Below are 24,550 nucleotides of genomic sequence, written 5' to 3' on the forward strand. Positions count from 1 at the left end.
CGTGACGGAACTGCTCCGTCACAAGCCTCGGGCGCGCTGTACTTATGATGGAGTGGTTCCGTCACGGCCCTGCCCGTTCAATGAAACGCGCCATGCAGGCGTGAAATCAGTGCCGCGCAGGCACGCCGAGTGGGCCGTGACGGAACCACTCCGTCACCAGCGCAGCTCACCCGAGGCTCGTGACGGAGCGGTTCCGTCACAAGCATGGAACGGGTTAATATTCAATGCATTTCCATGAGCATCAGTTTGTTGATCAAAGCCTGTTTTTCAAACTTTGCTATATCCTCACGATGGCGGAAGGGGTATTGAATTTCTTACTTACTGTTAATCTCAAATACTCTGAGCCATATTCATGCTCATTCCAGTCTTACACACTTACTCCTTCCTTCCTGCTTTTGGCACCTTCTTTTTTGGGATAGCAGGCCATGTCGGACTTGAGGAGGATATTTATAAGTGATAGGATGCAGTGTCGTAGCAGGGGGTTTGGTCCACCCCAGGCGGCACTTTATTTGAGGGCAGCACGGCAGCACTTTACTTGCATTTCCTCCCCCCCACTCCCCAAGGCTCACACTTACCTGCCCATACCTGCTGTTACTAGGCAGCAAATTGCGGGACCATCCCGGGCGGCAAAAGCACAAGCTCTGCCACTGATAGGACATGCATGGAGGACAAACTACCCGTGTGGTTTTTCTTTATGGAGCATGGGTAAAGGTGTCTTAGAGGCAGGTTTCACCACAAACATTGAGGGTTGGGAAGAGGAAGTCAATGGCTCAGGGTAATGAAGATTAATTGTAAGTAAGAAATTCTTTAGACTGTTTCTCCACCATCCCAGAACAGAGCATTTAATACATTTGATTTAGATTTCCTTCTTTTCCCCATTATATATGTTTTCATTTTAATATCATTTATATGCACTTACTTTATAAATACGTACCCTAAATTTAAAGATTATGGTACATGTGCAGTGGGAAGTGAGGTTTGTAGAAATCATCTACATTAATTTGGAACTATGAAAGAGGTATCAAGAAAATCAAGGACAGAACATAGGCGCAGTGAATAATAGTAAATATGATACATTACTATTGCTCCCCATTTTAGGTTCCAAAGACAGGTAAATTGGGAAGGTCTTAAGGGAAGGACAGAAAAGGACAGGACAGGATTTAAGCAGAGGACTTAAAAAACACATTCTAACAGCTGACATTGTCATCCAGAAAGATAATGATACATGTTTTGTGAATATTTGATGTTAATCATGCAAGTGTGATTTTGTTTTTTAATGCAAGTAAAGTCTCACATAGACCCCAATTTGTAGTCTACCTTGTTTTCACAGATGTTTCTACTTTTTCTCCGTTAGATCACTAGAGATAGTTCCTCATAAGTGCTAGTTGTGGCTGAAAACATCGCGTTAACCAACATTGGAGATCTATTTTTAACTCAAAACAATCTAATGGTGGCGAGAAAAATGTCCAAATTTAATACCCTTTATTGAGCTGAATTCATGATGCCCCACCATAGTAAAGGAGAGCTGACCCGAGTAGCCTCTACTAACTTTACGTTCTCATTTTTATAGATAGGTCAGTTGAAATATGCCCCCAAAAAAAGTTCAGAGGTTGTAGCTCCTATATGTCTGTCCCCCAGAAATAATTGCCCCTTGTTGAATTTCTCCGGACAACCCAAAATATCCAGTCCTAGATTTACTAAAAGTTTGCATCATGGTTGCGCTTTTTAGGTCTCACCTAGGCAGCGCGCATGCGCTGTCTCTCCGAGACATCAAGAAATCTCTATCAGGGGTGAAAAGCCACCTTTTGCCAGGGAATTTCTCCAGCCGCTTGCCATTTGTAAACACTGATATTGCATTTCTTACAGGGCTTATAATTGACTGTATTTCTGATGCGTCACTTCAGTTTATTCTGGAAGCAGCACCGCCTAACTACAGTTTCCGTCCACTTAATGTGGTTAATGTGTGTCCGAGGGGAACTTTTTTTAACCATCCACAGACCGAGAAGCCCACCCCCTGGCTTCCCCATTCACCTCCTGGTGTGTGCACGTCCATTCCACTGCGGTAGTTATTACACCGCCATGCATAACAGAGCTCTATAGTTCGCTCTCCCTACTACGGACACAGTACAGGGTTTGCATTGTACGCCTGACACCAGCTGCTTACAGATGGCCCTGGCAGCAGTTCCCCAGAACCGACATATGTTCCTCCTCCCAGCTTCTCAGTGCACGCTGCGGCCCCTCCTCCAGGCCTCCTACTCTCAGCAGCCTCCGCCAGTGTGCGGAGCGACCAGCAGCACGGTCACCTGCCACCTGCTCACCTTGCCTGCAGCTCTCCCAGAGGTTGCAGATCCACTTTGTGACTGCCACACTCGACCAGCAATACCGCCACAGCACTGATGCAGCTCACCGCAAGCTCCACCATGGCAGCCCAGCAAGTCACGGATTTGGGTACTGCCTCATCCCCAATGTGGTGAGTGATCTGGGGGGGGTATATCCTCGGGCCTGTGTTCATTACCGGCATACAGGGAGGACCTTTAATTAGGTGACACGACACACTGGTGTTTTGTAGTGGCTACAACCACGAGCGGTTGGCGCTCTTTTTATTTATAGCCTCCCGTCCGCTTCCGGCCGGGAGGGTGAAAGTGCAACAATGTAATGCCCTACAGATGGGACACTTTCCAGCTTCACTAGATTTTCTTTCATAACGTTTAACTCTCATTTAAAATTAGTCTCCATTATGGCTTTAACTTACAAGGCGCAGCCTTTCTTTTGTTTTGCATGCAGCTGCGTGCTCCTTAAAGCTCTTTTCGCTATCCCAGCTTTGCATTAAGAGCCCTCTACCCACTCATCGGAAACGTAACCTTCCTCTTAAGGTAGCAACGCCTCTTTAATTCTCCTGTAGCATTTGCTCCCTGCTACACCATGGCTCAAATGTACTGCCTGCACTTTGTAAGTGCTGCAACCCGCGGATGCTAGCAGGGCAGTAAAAGTCACACCCTCATCAACAGTTCCCTCCGGGGTCAAATTAATTTATTAAGTATGTTCATCTTATTAAATGTATTTCCTCTATTTACATTGCCTTCATTTTGGATCTCTCTGTTTTATTGTCTTTGCTATTTATGAATGTTGTTGATTGACTGCGCATGATTGGTGTGTGATTTAACATCTTCCCAGCTTTGAAGTGTGGGTATTGTGTTTAATATGTAGGTTTTAATTAGTTGCATTACTGTACAGTGTGTGTCTTTGTGTGTGCGTGTTTGACTGATGCTTATTGGTTTCCGTGTGTGTGTTTTTTTAGCATCTGTATGTGTTTGTGTCTGTTGCTTATTGATTTCCATGTGTGAGAGACTTTGTGTGCCCACGTGTGTTTGGGGTGAGCCCCACTCTCTGTTCTTGTGTTATTATGGGCTTCTGCTACACATTCTCAGTGACTTTATTTTCATATCCATCTTCCTCTTTCAATTTCTTTGAAATACCTTTTTTAGATTCGCTCTCTTACTCTTCCCCGATATTTTAATCCATCTGTTTCTCCCTCAGTGCTCCACACTCTCTCCCTCCTACTTCAATCTACCTCGGTAGCTCTTCCTCTGCCTCTCTTTCCTCACCTTCTCCCACAATTTGCGCTTTTCTGCCTCTACTGTGACTGGCCACTGACCACCGCTATTCGTGTTTGCACAGTCTATGGCGTTCGCAACTTCCAGTCTTTGACTGGTCATTAAGGAGGCTGGCCGAATTCACTCACACTAAATGCCATACTATGAATAGACAGTGGTGGTCCTTGCTACACTGGTGTGCCAGCTAACACCAGGAGGACCTATGTCAAATACCATTAGCAGGTCACTACCACCCAGATTTAATAAACATTGTTCTGCGAAGCGCTATCTGGCAGTTTTCAGTCAGGGTTGGCACCTTTCCAAGAAGAAGCTAATGACCAGTTGTTGTCATTTTAAGAGCCAGCAATTATCTTGACTGTAACGTGATACTAAGTAGGACTTAAAAAAAATCAACTGCATCCATTTGTAACATGACCTTTCTGCCTTTGTGTACTTTATTAGACATGGGAAGTTAACCCAGCTTTAAAACACATTTAAAAGTGTTTGCAACCTCAGCCAATGAGTGGTCACTGTTTGTCTCAGCACATATGGAAACAGCAGAATTGCCCCTGTTGTGGATCTGCTTACTCTAAATTGAGATAAAAGGATTTTGCCTACCCTTATTTAAGAGCTCAGTTCCCCTTGCTTTATAGCCAGCTATGGTTTGAGCCATGTCGTCTGGTTTCTCTTGAGGTCAAGTTTAATATGCTAATGTTGTGACTAGATCTTCATTTTGATTTGTGAAGAGTAGGTGCCCTAGGTTGCGGCACACAAAATCAGAGGGTTGCTACCACAAAAAATCTTTTCTTAATGTACAAATGCTTTCAGACATAAAGGGGCTTTTGAGATTCTTACTAAATCGCACATAGGTGAGGGAGTTGAAAGGGAAATTCCCCTCCTATTTACCAGTTAGAAAATAATGTATTCATTGATGGGATACCAACCCTCAAGTTGGTGTGGTAACTGGTTTAACAAGCATTTGCAATGCAGTAGGTCTCACATTTACCTGAGTTTAAGCTCTTGGCATTGCAAATGACAATGCCTTTTATTTATGTTTTAAAAACCAAAACATAAATAAAAGGAATTGTCCTTTACAATGCCAATAGCTCAAACTCGCGAAATGCGAGACTTAATGCATTGCAAATGCTTGTTTATTGGTGCAGCCACAATGCAAAATCCTACTCCAGATTTGCAAGGACACGCAAGAGCCATTCTCCATGAGTGGGGGATTTTGTGGGACATTGGTTCCCACTATTTTGTGTACTCCTACTACCTCTAATCCCTGAAAGATGGGTAGACTTGTATTACTCCCTTGCCTGGCTTTGTAAAGAAATGTAATGAAAAGCAGCACAAGTCACTTCAACTTGTAAGGAGCATAGGAGTTCCAGTGAGGCTTAACTAGGTGAAATATCTTTATTTCTCCTCATTATTCCCTCTTTACACGTGTGCTGCATTCTTCATCACACATAGAAAGATGAAAATGCCTCTAAGGATTGAGCCGCCTTGTGTGGCTTTGTAAAGAAATGTTATGCAATGCAGCAGCTTGCACTGCGGGAGGCATGCTCCATCACACATAGAAAGAGGTGTTTTGTACCTTCACGCACAAAACAACTCTGCCCGTGATGCAGGCACTCTTCGATTATGGTGCACAATGAACTATGGTGCAAGGGTGCCTGCCTTGGTCCTAGGCAGCACACAGTGTGCCAAGGGCAAGAAGAGAGAAGAAATGCTCCAAATCCATTAAAATATTTAGCGTTTCTGCTCCCTCCCTTTTACACAACCCAGTGCAGAAACTTTGCTTACTGCCCTGCATTGCATGAGAATTCTTCTCAACTACTATTGAATTCTGAAATTAAGCTGTTCAAATTCGTAGTAAATGTTTTCAATTGTTGTATTCTTCAAGATATATCATGGGGTACATGATTAATCTGCAAACCTTAGTTAAGTTCCTGCAGAAAATGTAGGGGCTGATTTAGAGTTTCACATCCAGGGTACTCCACCTCAAAGGTGACAGAGTACCCTGCCCACCAAACCTTCGATACTCCCATCACATTTAAAAATTTGCAAATGTTAATTTTTCCTTATACAAGAACGCCCATTGGCTCCATCAATTGAAAACGTCAACACGCAGATTAGTGGCTTTCGAAGGAAAGACATTACACCACCCACCCTATTTGGTGTAGACAGCATCATTTCTTTTTTTTCTGTCCATCACTGCCAGGAAAAACCTGGCAGTAAAGAATAGAAAAATAACGAATGAGCCCATATGCCCTGGGGAAAAGCTCCCAGAGTGTGTGGTGATCTGGTGGACTTGTCCTTTTTTGCAGGTTCATCCCAAAACTGTTTGCCTTCACCCTCCTAGTTTCTGATTCCATTTTTGTTAGCTTGCAGGACTCTGAGCACTACTTTACCACTGATAACCAGTGTTAAAGTGCTTGTGCTCTCTCCTTTATTACATATAGTAGAATTGACTTACACCCACTTTGCACATGTTATGTACATGTAAGTCCCTAGTAAAGTGGTACTATATGTACTCAGAGGCTGTAAATTAAGTGTGACTAGTGGGCCTGCATCACTTATTGTGCAAACCACCTAATTTACTTTTGAAACCTGTCTCAAGTCTGACGTTGCAGCCTGTGTGTGCAGGTTTTGACTGGCATTTTGACCTGGTAAAATAAACCTTTTGCCAGGTCCAAACATTCCGTTTTAATGCATATAAGTCACCCCTATGGTAGGCTCTGAACGGCCTAGAGAGCTGGGTGCAGTATTTAAAAACGTTGGACTTGCACTTTTAAGTTTTACATGTCCCTCCAGTCAAAAACTCTTTAATTCATTTTTCACTTCTGCAAGGTCCGTCTCTCCCATAGGATACCATGAAAGTCACCTTATTAAATTTAATAATGTGCAGTTTCCAATTGGGAGAAGGTAGAAAGGTCTAGTGCGGTGTCTAAAAATTGAAATTAAAATTCCCCTTTAAAGGAATGTCAGATTTTTAGTCACAATTCTGAAAATGCCCCTTATAGAAAGTTGGCATTTCTTGTCCCAGCAATTTGGTGTCTGCAGCATGTTCCTAGGTCACTTGACCAGGTGTAGCTGGCAGTTGGTCTTTATGTATTGCTCCCAGACAGTAAGACTAAGGAAAGCTAGACATTGGCAGGATGGGGCCACTGTGAGTTAACAAGGGCGAGGAGCAGTCATCTATTTCACTTGCACATCACAAAGGCTTTGGTAGAGCACTCTCACTAAGGTTTTGACACTGGTCTTTTGTGACCACATACAAACTTGGGCTAGTACAGGGAGGAAGGAGATACCTGACAACTCGGGGGGTGGGGGTGGAACTTCTAGAAGCTACCTCCACTTCAATGTGGGTACCAGGTTAGACCTCAAACCCCAACTCTTCACTACACTTCTCAGCCTGTGGACTCTGCCAGGAAGAAGTACTGTGGTACTGCTGAAAGGACTATCACTCTGGTGGACTGCTACCCTGTTGTGATGACCTGCTGCCTGATGCCCTCTTGCCTGGGTCAGAAGGACTGGACCTTCATCTGTTGAATCCAGGGCCCCAGAGTGACTGCAAGGGCTAGTTGTCTGTCATCCTGATTACAGCCTCAGGGACAGAAGGTTCCAAAAACCTTGAAGCCAGCACCTGGACTCTGCCATCTGTGAGTCGTACCCTGCCAAGCGATGCCACCCTAGTCCTGGACACTTAGAAGTGGGCCTGAATTACTCGGCCAGCCCATCTATGGGGTCAGCAGAACTGACGCATCTTCTCTGTTCCATGGCACAACCCTGAGCAGAACCAATGCATCATCTCTACTGCGTGGATTGCCCTGATGCAAGGACTTCACATTGTTGCTCGCAGCCTCCCAGGAACAGCTACTGCTTGACACATCCATAGTGCAGGTCTTCCCATCGCAAGTCACTCGTTGATGGCATTCTCGATAATGATGCATGACTCCACATTACAAGCCCCTCAGCTTCCTCTGAATCAGGCGTATGCACCGCATCTCAAAAGAGGACTTCACACAGCAAGCTCTCCATTGATGGCATTTTCAACGATAATCCAGGACCTTGCATCGCAGCTTCGCAGCTCCTGGGGATCGCTGCCGCGCAACTCATCCTCCGCACGGAAGTCCGCAACTCTCTGCAACCAGAATTTAAGGTATTCTTGTTCAGCAGGCCTAACTGGGTCTCTGTAGCTGGCCTGCGTTCCATAATTAAAGGCCTTAACTTTTGACTTTGTCCCGGTCTAGCGTTACCAGATTTCCACATGTACTCTATTTTTTTTAATTTGTGTGGGATTTTTCTTTTGTTGTGTTTTCACCATATTATTGTTTGAAATGCTGCATACATACTTCACACATTGCCTCTAAGTTAAACCTGATTTCTCGGTGGCAAGCTGCCAGAGGGTCGATTACAGATTAATTGGAGGTTGGTTGTGCCTCAACCTGACAAGCATTTTGGACCCTGCGTGAGTAGAGTTTTACCCCGTCAACCAGTAAACCAATTTCCTACATAGTCATTTGTTTTTTGTTATCGAGAAGCAAGCTTCCTTAAAACTTCTAAAAGCCAGTGAGAAAGGCTATGCACAGTTGAAGAGCTTTTAGCTTTCAGCTGACACTGTAGACAACTGGCAAGGAAAAGCTGTGCACTCTTAATTGTATCTGTAATATCGAATTGTCTGCCTTTTTCAGTTGTTGCAGCCACTTCATTCTCAGGGCCGGATTTACAAACCTTTTGCGATGGATTTGCATAACAAAAGTAATGCAGACCTGCGCAAAACATCATTTCTGTACTTTCTATATACTACATTTTATTGTGCATAAAACATCATCTAAACGAATAACCAAGGCCATACAGAGTTGCAGAACTTTTAGCTTTCAGCTGACACCGCAGACAACTGGCAAGGAAAAGCTGTGCACTCTTAATTGTATCTGGAAAATCGAATTGTCTTCGACTTCACAAAGCACAGACACAAAAAATGCTGACTTAAGTGCATAGAAGGTGAGGTGAATGAATTACCTTCAATGCGTCCGTGTTATGATTCAGCTTGGATGTGCCCTGTCAATAGAACTCATGATAAGTATATCAGTGTGTGTTAACTATCTGCTGGAAGCTTTCATGTATTGATAGTGCGGGGAATGAGATTTTAATATCAATTTATAATCAATTTAATAACTTATCTCATTCGTCAATTTTGGATCGATTTTTCTCTGTCATTGAGTAAAAGACAAACCCCGCATAGGTTAGATAAACCCCATAAACTGACGCAACTCTGAAAGACCACTGACAACTGATGAAGTTTTGAAAGTTTTATATAAAAGTCAAATTTAAATGCGAATACAATCCTCGCAGGATGAGTTTAAAAAAAGTATACAAAAGAATACAAAATCAATTCGAGAATCAGCAAATTAAAGCATCAACGTGAAGTGGTTCCTTTGCGTCATCTACAGAAAGAGAAAATTAATCAAGTTAAATCTGTCCCTACTCTATACTACGTGACATCCCTACTTCGCAAGTTCCTAACCTAAAAAGGTGTCAGCAGTTTGACTCCCAAAGAAGTTCAAACTCTCTTAGCCTCTAAAGGTAACTTAAGTTTAAGAAGCAGTACCCTCTCTGCCTACCCATCCGCTCTTTTAGGGTCCTCGGCCTACTGCTCCCTTGCGCTCTGATCTCTCTCAGCGCATCTGCTCAAGTCATCTACTCTGAGCTCTCCGCTCTGAGCTGTTCCCTTGCCTTCGCTGTTCCCTTCGCTAATTGCCAACTTCTCCCCGGGGTGCTGTCCCTAAAATACACAATCACAGTGTGGGTGGAACGCCCCTTCGACGCCCACCACAGACTTTCCCCGTGAGGTCATCTTCTAGCTTTTTCCTTGCTTCGTCTCTTTCGCCGTCCGTTAAGTTGACCTTTCTCCTCCGATGTCATCTTCATCTTCTTACTGTTGACTTCATTCAATATTACAATTGACACTTTCAGAACATAAGTTCATTACCTCAGCAGAACTTTAATCTTTATAGTAATGTATATAACCTTTCTTGGTCCTGTGAATGGACTTCTCAAAACAACTCTCAAATTCCAAGCGCTTCTTATCACGTTTAGGCCATAAACTTTGTCCAGCGTTGTCACCTTAAATCTAGCAAGTGCTAGACTCCTTGGCTCGCACGTTCACATCAAGGCTATTCATGACTCCTGTGAGCCCACTAAATCACAAACAGCGGACTACACTCCTGCGAACCCTTGGTCAGTCAGGTTAAAATCACAAATGACCTAAACCCTTCTAACATTCTTACAAGAAGCCTTCTACACAGTATAACCTTTAACACACATTTATATATATATATATTCGTATTTAGCAAATCCTTTACATATAAGTGAATATATTGTACATAGAATTACATAGAGTATAACTTTATATTCTCATTTGTTACACCGCCGTGTATGCTCTCTGCACATTTCTCCATGTTACATTTCACGCCGTTTCTTCATTTAAAGTTACACACGTACATGAATTCTACTTTGCATGTTCTACATTTCGTAAGTATTTCTACAATTCTCTACATTTGCCCACTACGTATACGGCCTTCTAAATCTAATACATATTCAAGAGTAAATACAGTTACATTTCCTATATTACTTTTGATTATAACAGTTGGCTTTATGCTATAAGTGTCAACTTCACGTTACGATATTCATTTCATTCCTACGTTTATACGATGTGCTTGTAAATATGGCTCATGCATATTTTTTATTCAAATTTGCGCTCTCTCAGTCCCCCCTTTGATGACTTCTGGGAGTCATCACTAAATGCAATTTGAATAACATCCTTACACAGAACTAGTTACAATATTCCCTCTTTTCATCGTTTCGAGAGCTCTTAAGCTTTTGTACTGTTGGTCTTGTAACGCAGCTAATCTCCTTTCTTGTTCTCTCATGGATCTTTGTAACCGGTTCGACCTATACCATCTATACAATTTTACTAAACCTAACAATGTGAATATGCAAATTAATACTATCAATACAGGTTTTAATATATACCACTCTATGCTTTTACCAAGGTTGGCAAACCAACTCCCAACCTTTCCTACTCCATGACCTACTTTTTCCCAAACATTTATTTTTGATAAATCTTCGATCTCTTGATGAATCTGTGTAATGTTGCTTATGACTTTCTCAAGCGGTTTTGAATTATCAGGAATATAAGTACAACATTCCTGAACCTTCAAAGCCTTACAAACTCCGCCTTCTTTTGCTAGCAGTACATCTAAAGCAAGTCGGTTCTGAAGAACCATTGCTCTAATCGACTGCATCTCGCCTTCTACTAACATTAATGACCTTGCAGTGCTTGCAGATAGTCTATCTACAACTGTAGCCAGTCTCCTAATCTTAACATCGTTAAGTATCAAACCTAACATAGGAAACATCGCTCCAAATATGTCTCCAACCACTTCTGCATCTCCTACTTCCCTTTTCACTCTCGTCGAAGCCTTTCCTTCTATAATCGCTACATCCTTTGCGTGATATATTTTGGGGAAGACAATTGCCAAGTAACACGAACCATACCAATTGTCAGGTAGTTTTACATAGGCATTTCTTCCACATACAAAATACACATTCGGAATAGCTTGCATCCCTTTCATGAAATCTTTCGTATAGTACTCTAATCTAAAAGCATGTTCGCAATTTACTTCACCTACAAATACACTCTCATAATACGTCTTGCTTCGAGTTAAACATAACTTTCCTTTCTGCGTTCTATCCAAAGCTATTGGACCATTGCTACCTTTCTTTTTATGTGCCTTCTCTTCTTCGGTCCAATCTGTTTTCCATTGTCCTGACATTTTTAGAATCTTCTGCCTTCTGTACCTATCGTCTACTTGTCCTATAAACTTTTTCTCAACCTCTGACACTTTGCAAGTTAGATTATTTCTGCGTGCATATGACGTATCTAATGTATCCCATGGAAGAAAGAATTTGGCTAATCTATCCTCCTTTTTGTAATAGTCCCACTTGTTCATTTGCTTATAATTCGGAACCTCGGGCAATACCGAATCATAATTTGAAAAGTAGTACTCAAATCCTTCTCTACCATAAAATATACTAAGCAGTAAACTACAAGTTATCCCATAAGTCAATGGGAGATGATGATATCTAATGCCTTCGTCTACAGAAGCCGGCAATTGCATACAAACATAGCAATCTTTGGCCTCCATGGCATCGATATATTCGTACAATAGTTTAGCATATGCATTTGACCTAAAGTTTCCCTGTGACTCGTCTACGTGTAATCTACGAGCTTCATCTGTCAGTAACGCCTTTTCACGGATGACATTGCTCTCCTCCTTTTTCCCAACAAGAGCAGGTCTCAAAGTCGTTACAGGCTTTACATCTGCTGTTTCTTTATCAGTTTCATGTCCTATTATGTATGATATTGTCACTACTGTAATTATGAGAAAAATTACTACTGCTATTAGTGTACCTACTATGCATCTAGCCTTTCGGTTTGGGTTGTCGTTCTCCATGTTATCAAACAGCGTAGCTCCTTCTTTTGCGAAAAGTTTTTCTTTTCCAGTCTTTGTTTGCTTTATTTGCTTTCTCAGTCTGTAAAGTGTTCTTTATCAACAAAGTCTCTTTTTCGCAACAATGTCTTTTCTCTTTTAGCAACAGACAACCCTAACCCTTCTCCGTCCTCTAAATGTAATCCCTATTTTTATTCTTCTTTCCACTCGGCGCTAGGTTATCTTCTTCTTTATAGCTTATATACAAAAGTCTTTTATGCATCAACAATAATTCTCGCACCTGCAGCTTTCACAACAATTTCCAATAATTCAAAACGAATGACTTTTTCTTCTTCCTCTGGAATTTGATGACCAAAAGTCGGAAACTGTAATCTATTTAGCACTAGATCTTGAATTTGACTCAAATATGGGGGTATGGGAAGTGTGAAAGTCAGTAATCCCTCAGTCTTGAGTCCAGGCGTCAACATCCATATCTCCACTGCCACAAATGGATCGTGATCGATTACTTTCACTTTCTTCACTCTCCCAGATTTCTGTCCCCAAGACATCTGCTAGATAAGTCCACTCTGGGGTGGCGTACCTTCTGCAGGGCACACGTACCCTTCTCGATCTTCTTGGACTTTCAGTTCCCGAGTCTGTAGTTTCTTCTTCCTGATCCGATTCTTCAGCGATCGGGACAAGAGCTCTTTCTTGATCTGCTTTTAAGCTTGGCCTTCTCCTTCTCTCCGGCCAACTAGCTTCGTCACTCCTTGTCCTCCCGCTCCTTGTTCTTGGACTTGTCTCTTGGTCACTCTCTGCTTGTTCAATATCTGATTCGATCTCCCAATTACTCTCTTCTCCTGAGGCGACTTCGGTCCCACTGGTGTCTTGACCTTCGTCGACCTGTTCCGTCTCAGTCTCAGCCTCTTCGATCACCTCCACAGCTTGGCTTTCCCCCTCTATGGCTTCTCCGCTTTCCGCCGGATTTTCATCCGAGAGAGGAGCTGTTTCTTCTAGAGGTGTTGGCACTCTTCGGGTGTGTGAGGCATGTATCCAGTTTGACAGGCCTCCACACTTTACTGCAGTATTCGTCACAAGTATGACTTGAAATGGTCCTCTTCAGCGCACGTCTAAGCAGTTCTTCCTGACGTGTTTTTTCACCAAAACCCAGTCCCCCGGACTCAGGTCATGGCACAAATCTTGTGCTGATGGAACCTCTGCAGCCTGGACCAGGAGGGACACAGAATTAACGGCATCAGATAGTCCCTTACAGTAGTCCAAGATCAAATCGTCTGTGATGTTCACTAGGGCGGCAGTCGGAACCGATGGCAATCTCATGGCTCTCCCCATTAGCACTTCATGAGGAGAGAGACCTGTTTTCCTATCTGGTGTGCTACGTATGCTCATAAGAACCACTGGAAGTGCGTCTGGCCAACTCAGGGATGTTGATGAACAAACTTTGGCAAGTCTGGACTTGATTGTGCTTTTGATTTGCTCTACAATCCCTGAAGCTTCTGGTCGATAGCTGCAGTGTAACTTCTGATCGATACTCAAAGCTGAACATAGCATCTTCACTATTTCGCTGTTAAAATGAGTTCCTCTGTCCGATTCCAAAGAGGATGGCACCCCAAACCTCGGTATTAACTCTCTAAGTAACAGTTTTGCTACTGTAAGTGTATCGCACCTACGTGTAGGGTAAGCCTCAACCCATCTAGAAAATATGCAAACAATCACTAAAACGTATCTGAGTCTATTGCATTTAGGCATTTCTATGAAGTCAAGCTGCATTCTATTGAAAGGCCCCCCAGACCTCCCAATGTGACTCAACGTGACTGGTGTTCTCTTGCCCACGTTTAGTTGCTGACAGATCGTACATCGCTGACACACTGCTTCTGCCGCTACTCTAAACTTCGGGTTGAACCACGTTTGTCTGAATACTCTCACCATAGCATCTCTACCTATGTGTGCCGATCCATGCAATTTCCTTGCCATTGGACTAACAAGTTCATTTGGTAAAACTGCTCTCCCATCTGCAGATATCCAGAAGTTCATCTCACTTCTAGTACAACCCGCTGTTTCCCAACTCTTTTTCTCATCATCTGGTGCATTTTCCTGGACACTCCTTAGCTCATCCCACGTATCTACAGTATCCAACAACATTGTCAATTCAGTTCTTTCTTGGATTCCCCCCACTTTTACATCAGTGTGAGAATATCCCTGCTCTGCGCAGTAACGCGCTACTTCATCCGCATAGCGGTTACCTTGTGACACAAAATCTAAATTTTTTGTATGCGCAGCACATTTGACGACTGCAATGGCTGCTGGACCTTGCAATGCCTCTAACAATAGTCTCACGAATTCTCCATTCCTAATTGGAGAACCCGAGGAGGTCATGTAACCTCTTTGAGACCATAGCTGCCCATAATCATGAACTACCCCGAAACCATACTGGCTATCGGTGTATATGGTGACTCGAAGTTTGTCGCCTGCTAGGCAAGCACGCGTCAAAGCAACAATTTCAGCTACCTGAGCGGAGTGTACTCCTTCCAGGCAAGCGGCTTCTATTACTCTCGTAATTGTGCAAACTGCATAAGCTGCTCTCAGCTGACCGATATCGTCTCTTACACATGAACCATCAACAAAGAATATTTCATCGGGGTCAGTCAATGGCTCATCTACGATATCAGGTCTCGGTTTGGTGCATAGTTCAGTCACATCAAGGCAATCATGGTCTGTACAAATTTCATCATCTATCACATTTGGAAGTGGCATCAAAGTTGCAGGATTCAAGACGGAGCATCTCTTTAGGGTCACATTCTCGGCAGCCAATATGACTTGCTCGTAGCGTGTGAGCCTGCTATTTGTCAGATGCTGAGTCTTAGTCCTGGTCATTAACAATTCTACAGAATGCGGTACATACACCACTAACTGATGTCCCATTACCACGCTTTCAGAACGTTCAATGCTGACACCCGTTGCAGCTACGGATTTGAGACATCCGGGCAACGCCGCGGCTACTGGATCTAATGTAGCCGAAAAGTACGCTACTGGTCTACGCGCATCTCCATGTATCTGAGCTAAAACTGCTAACGCGCATCCCTCTCTCTCGCAGCAGTAAAGCAAAAATGGTTTTGTGTAATCAGGCATCCCTAAAGCCGGGCACGACATAAGTCCTCCCTCAGCTGCAAAAATGCCATCAAACAATCTTTGTCCCATGGTACCGGATCACTCACTCCTTTGTGCGTCAGTTGTAATAACGGTTTTGCCTTTAGTGAAAAATTGGCTATCCACTGCCGACAATAACCGACCATACCTAGAAACATCCTGACTTCTCTTTGTGTTGTAGGCGCGTTCATTTTCATGATCGCCTCTATTCTGTCTGGAGACACCTTCCGTTTTCCCTTTTCAATCCTATGGCCCAAGTATTGCACCTCAGTCATACAATATTGCAATTTACTTGGAGACACCTTGTGTCCGTTCTCGGCCAAGTGATTTAGCAAGGTTATGGTGTCTACTCTGCAAGCTTCCTCAGTTTCTGACGCAACTAGGAGGTCGTCTATGTACTGGACTAGAACCGAGTTCTTGGGCAGTACTAGACTTTCAAGATTTCTTTTTAATAGCTGGTTAAAGATCGATGGGCTTTCTGTATACCCCTGAGGGATACGACACCATGTTAAAACGCGATCTTCCAGCTTAAAAGCGAAAAGATACTGACTCTCTTCATCTAAAGGAATCGAAAAGAAAGCCTGGCACAAATCTATCACAGTAAACCATTCAGCTTGGAACGGTATCTGAAATAATATCACTGATGGATTCGGTACCACTGGACAACATGAGACAACAATATTGTTAATCTTTCGAAGATCCTGCACTATTCTGTATTTCCCACTAGGCTTCTGCAAACCCATAATCGGGGAGTTACATGGACTTCCCACGATCTCCTTCAGTATTCCCTGTTTAATCATGGATTCGATCACAGGCTTTATTCCTGCAATCGTCTCTGGTGTCAACTTGTATTGCGGTGTTCTTGGATATTCAGCATTGGGTCGTTCCAAGATCTTTACTGGTTCTACTCCTTTGATCAATCCTATTTCCTCTCCAGTAAAGTCCCACACCTCAGCTGACACTTTCTCCCTCAAATCCTGTGGAAGCTCCTCCACTGTTAAGGTAGGATATAGTTCCACGCACTCCTGCGAGTTTACAACCTTAAAATCGGCATCCTCATCATTGGTCTGCACTTCTACTCCTTCAGGTGTGCAATGTATTGTGCAATTCAGTTTACACAACAGATCTCTTCCTAGCAAACACACAGGGCTAGAATCACAGATCACAAACTGATGTTCGTCACTGTAATTCCCTATCTTTACTGACACTGGTTCTGTCAAAGGATTCGTCATCCTTTTGTTTGCGACTCCTACCACCTGAATCGTCTCTCCCGATATTGGCAGACCTGGGACTACCGCTGATCTCAGCGTGGATCGAGTGGCCCCCGTATCCACCAAAAAGGTTGTAGGACATCCAGCTACTTCAGCCTCTACGTATGGTCCCCTCTGATCTACTTCCAGGGCTGCACCTAGTGTACAGTCTTCCTCCCTATTCACTCGTTGCCCTGTAAGAGGATCAACGTAGTAGCATTCTTCTCCTCCTACAAACAATGGCATTTGTCTATAGGTTTTCCCTCCGTTTGTAATGCGAGGTGGTTGAGGAAACGGGGCTCGAGGAGTCTGAGTCCCCCCTTTGATAAACTTTCCCTTCGGGACTGCGGCTCCCTTAACCACGTTGTTCTGTACCTCTTCCTCCTCTTGTTCTAATTCCCCTGTCTCAACATTGTAAGGACACTCGCGTCGCCAATGTCCCACCTCATTACACTGATGGCACCTCGTTGTCTTTTTCAGTGTCGCAATATCCATTCTCGGTCTCGGTCTTTCCTCCTCATCTCTGCTCTGATTATTCTGTTTCTTTGCTTGCGTTCCTGTTCCCTGTTGCCGCTGTCCACCCTTTCCAGCTGCTTGCATTTGTACCAGCATTAGCTTTTCCTTGAGCTTCTTTGCCTTCGAATCTATTTCGTCGCTACAGTACCTTGCATACCTCAAAATTTCGTCTAAGGGTTTGTTCTGCCAACAGATCAAATGCTGTTGTATCATCAGGCTTATGTCCGGTCTCAATCCTAAAACAAACTTCGACACAAACTGTCCTATGTCCTTAGGATCCATTACGTCTAACCCACTGTATTGTTTAAATGCTTTCAGTAGCCTCTCATAGAACTCGTGAACCGTTTCTTTGGGCTCCTGAGTTGTTCGATCTATCTTAACCCAGTCTATGTCCTGCACTGGCACTTTCTCTTTCAGCCACGTTATTACTCTTTCATATTTTTCCATGACTCTATCTGATGGACCATTTGTCCGGGTATCTCTCGGAGGCTCACAAGTAGGCCATTCAATGCTAAGTTTGCATGCCGTCCACAAATCTCCGGGTACTACGATATCGAACAACGTGTTCAAATCGATCCACAGCACCTTAGAGATCTTCACGAACCTCTCTACCTGCTTGTACCACTCAACGGGGTTTTCTCTTAGCTTCGGGAAAGAATTAGTGAATGCCGCTAAATCCCCCCTACTCCAAGGTACATGAACGTAGTTTTCGTTCGCGATTTCTCGCAAAGGGAAAGCTTCCATTCTCATTAGGTCTGTGTCTTGGGACTTCACAATTGTACTTCTTCTGACAGATCCCCTCTTAGACCATTTTTCCTCCCATCTATCCAGATCTTTCCATATTCTAATACACATGACCAGTTCCTTTATGTGTACTCTTAGTCCTATCGTTCTACGTTCATCTAAATCTCGATCTGTGCAATTTAACCTATGATTGGGCTGTAAAGCTTTGGTTCGTGACAGGTCTATCATATACCTATTTGCCAAATTAGATAAATTTTCATGAGCTGACCTCGCTCTCCGAGTAACATCCTTGGATAAAAACAGTATTTCATCTGGTGCGTACAGTTCCAACCTCTCTATTGCCACTGTGCCGTCTATTATTTCGTCCAAATCTGATTTCAAACTCATTACATCAATCCGTCTGGCTTTTATTTCAGCTCTCAGTATGTCAGTCCTAGGTGGTTCGCTCATACCCCTCTCACCTCCACTATGCGCCCTATGCCTAAACACAGGTGAGTTATGAGGAGTTTTCCTTCCATCTCTTTGTTCCCACCTCTCTAGATCCCAAGCCTTTCCATCTTCCCGTGGGGTGTGGTGGAACATTACTCCATCCCCCATCCCTACACTGCGCCTTTTCGGCTCGGTTTCTCCAGATACGAGATAGGATCCACCGTTCTGTTCAAAACCACTGTAACTCGCTTGCTGTCTGGTGTCGCTCAATAAACGATAAGGTCCTTCATGGCCCTCCATGCTCCCGCGATCTCGTTCGTGATCACCAGAAGTATGGCGAGATGTTTCGCGACTCCCTATATTCTCATGACTTCGCTCGCGTTCACCAGATGCATGGCGAGACCCCTCACGACTCTCCATGTTCCCGTGATTCCAATGTTGCGTCGTTTCACCCGGGGTATGGTGAGTGCATCTGAAAGTATTTCGGTACTCCTGCGTCCTTCGTTCCCCTTCACTAAAGGTGACGCGAGGCACTTCGCCACACCCTGCACTCCTGTCGTCGCACATTTGCCTATTGCCGCTAATAGTAGGACAATTATTTCCTCTGCTTTCCTGGCTCCCTTTCTCCCACTCCGGGCTGCTTTCGCCAGCTCCACAATGAGAGAGGATCTTGTTATCCTGGTCTCTCCACTCTGCTCCTTTTTCTAAACTTTTATTCCGAATCTCTTCAGCAGTATCCCATTCTTTCAGGTATTCCCTTAATTCCTTATGGGATTTCGGTTTTGGTCCCCTTAAGTCCATTGGCCCTCTTTGACCCCCCTGTTCTACCCAGGGACCTGTTGCGGCATCTAATGGGGTACTCCGACTCATCGGTGCTAGTATCTGTCTCTGAGGATTCATCATGGTATTTCTATTCTCCATCTCTGCCCTTTCCCTGTCCCATCGTGCCTGTTCCTCCTGCTGGACCCCTTCTGGGTTGTAGATTGACACGATAGGGCCTATGGTAACAGGTACCTGTAAAGCGTCTGGCATTTGGTAGGACCTAGCATATTGTGTCTCTGGCACCTTCTGAACCACTACTCTTCCCACTACTCTCTGTTCGGGACTAGATTGAGGTATTTCCACATCTTTCTTGGGATCCCACTCTGTTACTGGGATCGATTTATATTCCCCCCATCTAGGTCCGTCTTCCTGTTGTAATATGGGACTTGCGGCCCCTCCGCTGTACGGAGGTGGTCTATCTGTTAATAGCCTCTCTATCAGATCCTCTTCTGTCTCGCTTTCCTCATCTTCCTCTAGAGGTTTCTTTTCTCCCGTAACTTCTAGCATCGGGTACAGTTTGTCTGCTTCTATCTTCTGCACCCTCCACTTTTTGGCTTCCTCATCCCATTTAGCATCCTGCACTGCTTTTACCGATCTTCTCACTCTTTCTTGGCGCCTCTTTACGCTCTTTTCGTGTGCTGCTCTAAACCATGCACTAAGGGCTTCAAACTGTGTTGGCCTCGGTAGAGGTCTCGTTGCAAGCATTACCGCTTTCAGTTCGTTCAACACGTCTAGCTTAAACGTTCCGAATCTTGGAAACGTCAGTTCCTTATTCCCTTCAGTTAACCTATTCCACTCGGAAATCCATAGTATCGAGTGTAAGCCTACATTTACTGCCATATGATAAGCTGGTGTGCCTTCTGGTGGAGCTTCTTCTCCGGCATATAAGTTTCTTCTATTCCTCCTAAAGATTGCTCTTAAACTCTTAAAACACTTCATCTTTGATACTCTACTATTTTCCTCTTTCTCTTCCTTGTTTACGTCCCGATGACAACCACCAACCAATCCCTACGCGGCTCTCGCTAATCGGCCTATCTCAGCGCGACTCTACGCTGACCGACCAATCTCAGCTCGGCTCTACGCTGACGTATGACAAACTAACCAATCTCAGCGCGGTTCTATGCTGACGTCACTCGTTCCCTCTGCAGCAGTTCTCCTTCTTTCTCAACTCGTCTCACGATTTCGCATGCGTTTTCATTCATACGCTGAAAAATGACTACTTCCGTCCAAGCGATCACTTTTCTCTGACTGTACGGCCACAGTCTAACTGTAATTGCTACCTCAACTGGCGAAACGTCTTCCCTCTGACGGTCGGACGATTGCCTCAACTGATAGGTTACTTACACACAGTAAACGTACGACCAGCGTCCGTTACTCATACACTCACTCATACGCTCCCCCTATCATCGGTCTGTCGGGCGATCAATGGTACCTCATGACCCCCTTTCAATGGTAGACAAATTACTCTGGGTGTTCGATACACCCGAACCACTTAAGTCCTTCCCTGGAGCTTAAGATTTCATCCGGTTGCGCGCGCTCACAACCTTCCCTCAATCACACTACAGGCATTCAACTCCGCTTGACATTACAACACAAGTACAACACAAAATACCGCAATCTTACAACGCATGACCCTTATACTCACTCTCGACCGACTCTGCGGCTTTTCTCTCGACACACCGTCAGCACCGTCTTCGGCAGGGATTCTTCTTCTGGTCGTCGATGACTAGGGACCTTGGGGTAATCTAGACCTGACCTAGGTTGTCTTCCTCAAGAAGAGAACCATCTTTCTCTGCTACCAACTGCGGGGAATGAGATTTTAATATCAATTTATAATCAATTTAATAACTTATCTCATTCGTCAATTTTGGATCGATTTTTCTCTGTCATTGAGTAAAAGACAAACCCCGCATAGGTTAGATAAACCCCATAAACTGACGCAACTCTGAAAGACCACTGACAACTGATGAAGTTTTGAAAGTTTTATATAAAAGTCAAATTTAAATGCGAATACAATCCTCTCAGGATGAGTTTCAAAAAAGTATACAAAAGAATACAAAATCAATTCGAGAATCAGCAAATTAAAGCATCAACGTGAAGTGGTTCCTTTGCGTCATCTACAGAAAGAGAAAATTAATCAAGTTAAATCTGTCCCTACTCTATACTACGTGACATCCCTACTTCGCAAGTTCCTAACCTAAAAAGGTGTCAGCAGTTTGACTCCCAAAGAAGTTCAAACTCTCTTAGCCTCTAAAGGTAACTTAAGTTTAAGAAGCAGTACCCTCTCTGCCTACCCATCCGCTCTTTTAGGGTCCTCGGCCTACTGCTCCCTTGCGCTCTGATCTCTCTCAGCGCATCTGCTCAAGTCATCTACTCTGAGCTCTCCGCTCTGAGCTGTTCCCTTGCCTTCGCTGTTCCCTTCGCTAATTGCAAACTTCTTCCCGGGGTGCTGTCCCTAAAATACACAATCACAGTGTGGGTGGAACGCCCCTTCGACGCCCACCACGGACTTTCCCCGTGAGGTCATCTTCTAGCTTTTTCCTTGCTTCGTCTCTTTCGCCGTCCGTTAAGTTGACCTTTCTCCTCCGAGGTCATCTTCATCTTCTTACTGTTGACTTCATTCAATATTACAATTGACACTTTCAGAACATAAGTTCATTACCTCAGCAGAACTTTAATCTTTATAGTTATGTATATAACCTTTCTTGGTCCTGTGAATGGACTTCTCAAAACAACTCTCAAATTCCAAGCGCTTCTTATCACGTTTAGGCCATAAACTTTGTCCAGCGTTGTCACCTTAAATCTAGCAAGTGCTAGACTCCTTGGCTCGCACGTTCACATCAAGGCTATTCACGACTCCTGTGAGCCCACTAAATCACAAACAGCGGACTACACTCCTGCGAACCCTTGGTCAGTCAGGTTAAAATCACAAATGACCTAAACCCTTCTAACATTCTTACAAGAAGCCTTCTACACAGTATAACCTTTAACACACATTTATATATATATATTCGTATTTAGCAAATCCTTTACATATAAGTGAATATATTGTACATAGAATTACATAGAGTATAACTTTATATTCTCATTTGTTACACCGCCGTGTATGCTCTCTGCACATTTCTCCATGTTACATTTCACGCCGTTTCTTCATTTAAAGTTACACACGTACATGAATTCTACTTTGCATGTTCTACATTTCGTAAGTATTTCTACAATTCTCTACATTTGCCCACTACGTATACGGCCTTCTAAATCTAATACATATTCAAGAGTAAATACAGTTACATTTCCTATATTACTTTTGATTATAACAGTTGGCTTTATGCTATAAGTGTCAACTTCACGTTACGATATTCATTTCATTCCTATGTTTATACGATGTGCTTGTAAATATGGCTCATGCATATTTTTTATTCAAATTTGCGCTCTCTCAATAGTTGCCAAAGTGGCTTCTTTTTTCGTGATAAGTCTTGAGTCCTGGCCTATTAGCCAATATCAGTTTTCATACTGAAATTCTCAGCTCATAATTAAAATGTTAAATGAAACATTTCAAGGCTAGGATGCTATTTACTTTTACACTAATATGCCATGTTTTATTAATACTAAAAGTAGAAAATACATGTATTCCTCATTTTAAAAGTGAACATCAGGGTATGCCAGAAGCAAATTCAGGGCCTGATTGCGGTTTTGGTAGACGGAGTAAATGCAGATAGGATAACAGAGGACGTTATGTCTTTCCCCTTGTCTTTACTCCGATTGTCAAATTGAGAGATGACCACCCGCCTCACAGATATCTCTATACCAGTGGCGGATGGGGAGGCTTCAGGCCAGCCACCCGGCCGGCCGCCGGCCCTCGGCAGTCTAGCCGCGGCCTCTCGCTCCTGAAAGCAGGAAGAGGAAGCACCCAGGCTCCTGACTCCCCTATCCAAACACAAAGCTGCAATGCAGCACTGTGATTGGTCTGAGTGCAGTGGATCCCCTCTCAGGCAGGGAATAGGAGCCTGGGGCATGGCCTGCACCCAGGCTCTAATGCAGCCTGGGTGCATAACATGCAATGTGCCCATGACGGTTTTGCCGACCTGAGAGAGCCGGTCAAAGTGTCGTTGGAGTTGGCAAACCACTCCTGCCCTGCCCTACCCTGCTCTGGCAGTCCAGCCCCACCCCACCTTACCCCGCACCAGGAAAGGAAAACTAAAATGATAATAACAATAGTTATTATAACTTTAGCTTTCTTTAATTACTGCTCCTAGAGCAGTGGGGAAATGCTCCTCCGCCTTAGTGGAGGACCCGCCACTGCTTTATGCATTGGTAGGAACTGCTGTCATGGTGGTTCCTGTCAATATTGGAGTAGTTTGACGAATGTCACTGTCAAACATGCCGGCCGACTCTCAAACATTTTCAAAGTTTTTTATTTTTCAAAGTGGGATATATTTTTTTTTTAACAATGGTGCCCACACTATAGGATTTCTATCCCATGGTGTGGGGCCATTATTTATTTTCCTGTCACTCATGACTAGATTTTTCCTGATAGGAATGGACAAGAAAAAAACACATAATGCCACCCACCCTAAATAGGGCAGACAGTATTATTTGCTTTCTCCAGCTACTCCAAAGCTGTCTAGCCATTGGAGTAAGGTTTACACAACTGAGTAAATTTTACTCTGTCCACGTAAACATGGCCATCCACCTGACTCAAAAGAAAACCGAGAACGGGTTACCCTTTCCGCTAAACTCTAAATCAAGCACTCAATCTCTTTGTTTGTAGAGCAAGTTTTCCTTCTTTGCATGTTGTGCATACTCTAGATTGTGGCAAAACAGTTTTTCCAGTCATTCTCAACAGTGCAAAATGTATGTAACATGCCCCCTGATTAATTTCACTGTCTACAGCATGAGAGAGCATGACACTTCAATGAACACAAGAAGTGGTCCATGTAGTTGGTAAGTTTAGACCTGGATCCTAGAGCTCAGCCCTCGTTCTCCATGAGTGGGGGACTTTCTGGGACATGGTTTTCCAATAGTATGTGTCCTCCTGCTTCCTCTAATCTCTGAAAGATGGGTAGACTTAAATGACATCCTACTTGCTCTGTCTCATCTTAGCGTAGCTGCCAATGTTATATTCAAGACATTATTAAAGTTTTGCTTCAGCTGAGCTTTAGCGAGACCACAGACTTTTTGTGTGGCTGTTACTATAATTGTTGATAAGTTCTGCCTCCCATGCAGTTTTCCTCTGCCCCCACCAACCCCCTTTCCATTTAGTGTTAATTGGTTTCATTTCTATCTTTGGCGTTTGTGGGGGAAAGGAACTTCTCAAACGCCTTTGGGGTTTCAAACCTTAGAGTTCTATACCTGGGAAGATACCACAGCCTGCCTACCTCAGTATGGGCTGATGACAGATTAAGGGGAAATGTATTATATTTTCAAGCCACGTACCAGAGCAGGGCTGTGCCATATCTACAAGATATGATGTTGCTTCTCTATTCACAAGTGCGTGTACACTTTCTGGCTCCCTAGTGCCATGCATGCACACAGGTTT

Source organism: Lissotriton vulgaris, chromosome 6, assembly GCF_964263255.1.
Source record: "Lissotriton vulgaris chromosome 6, aLisVul1.2, whole genome shotgun sequence".
Classification (NCBI taxonomy): domain Eukaryota; kingdom Metazoa; phylum Chordata; class Amphibia; order Caudata; family Salamandridae; genus Lissotriton; species Lissotriton vulgaris.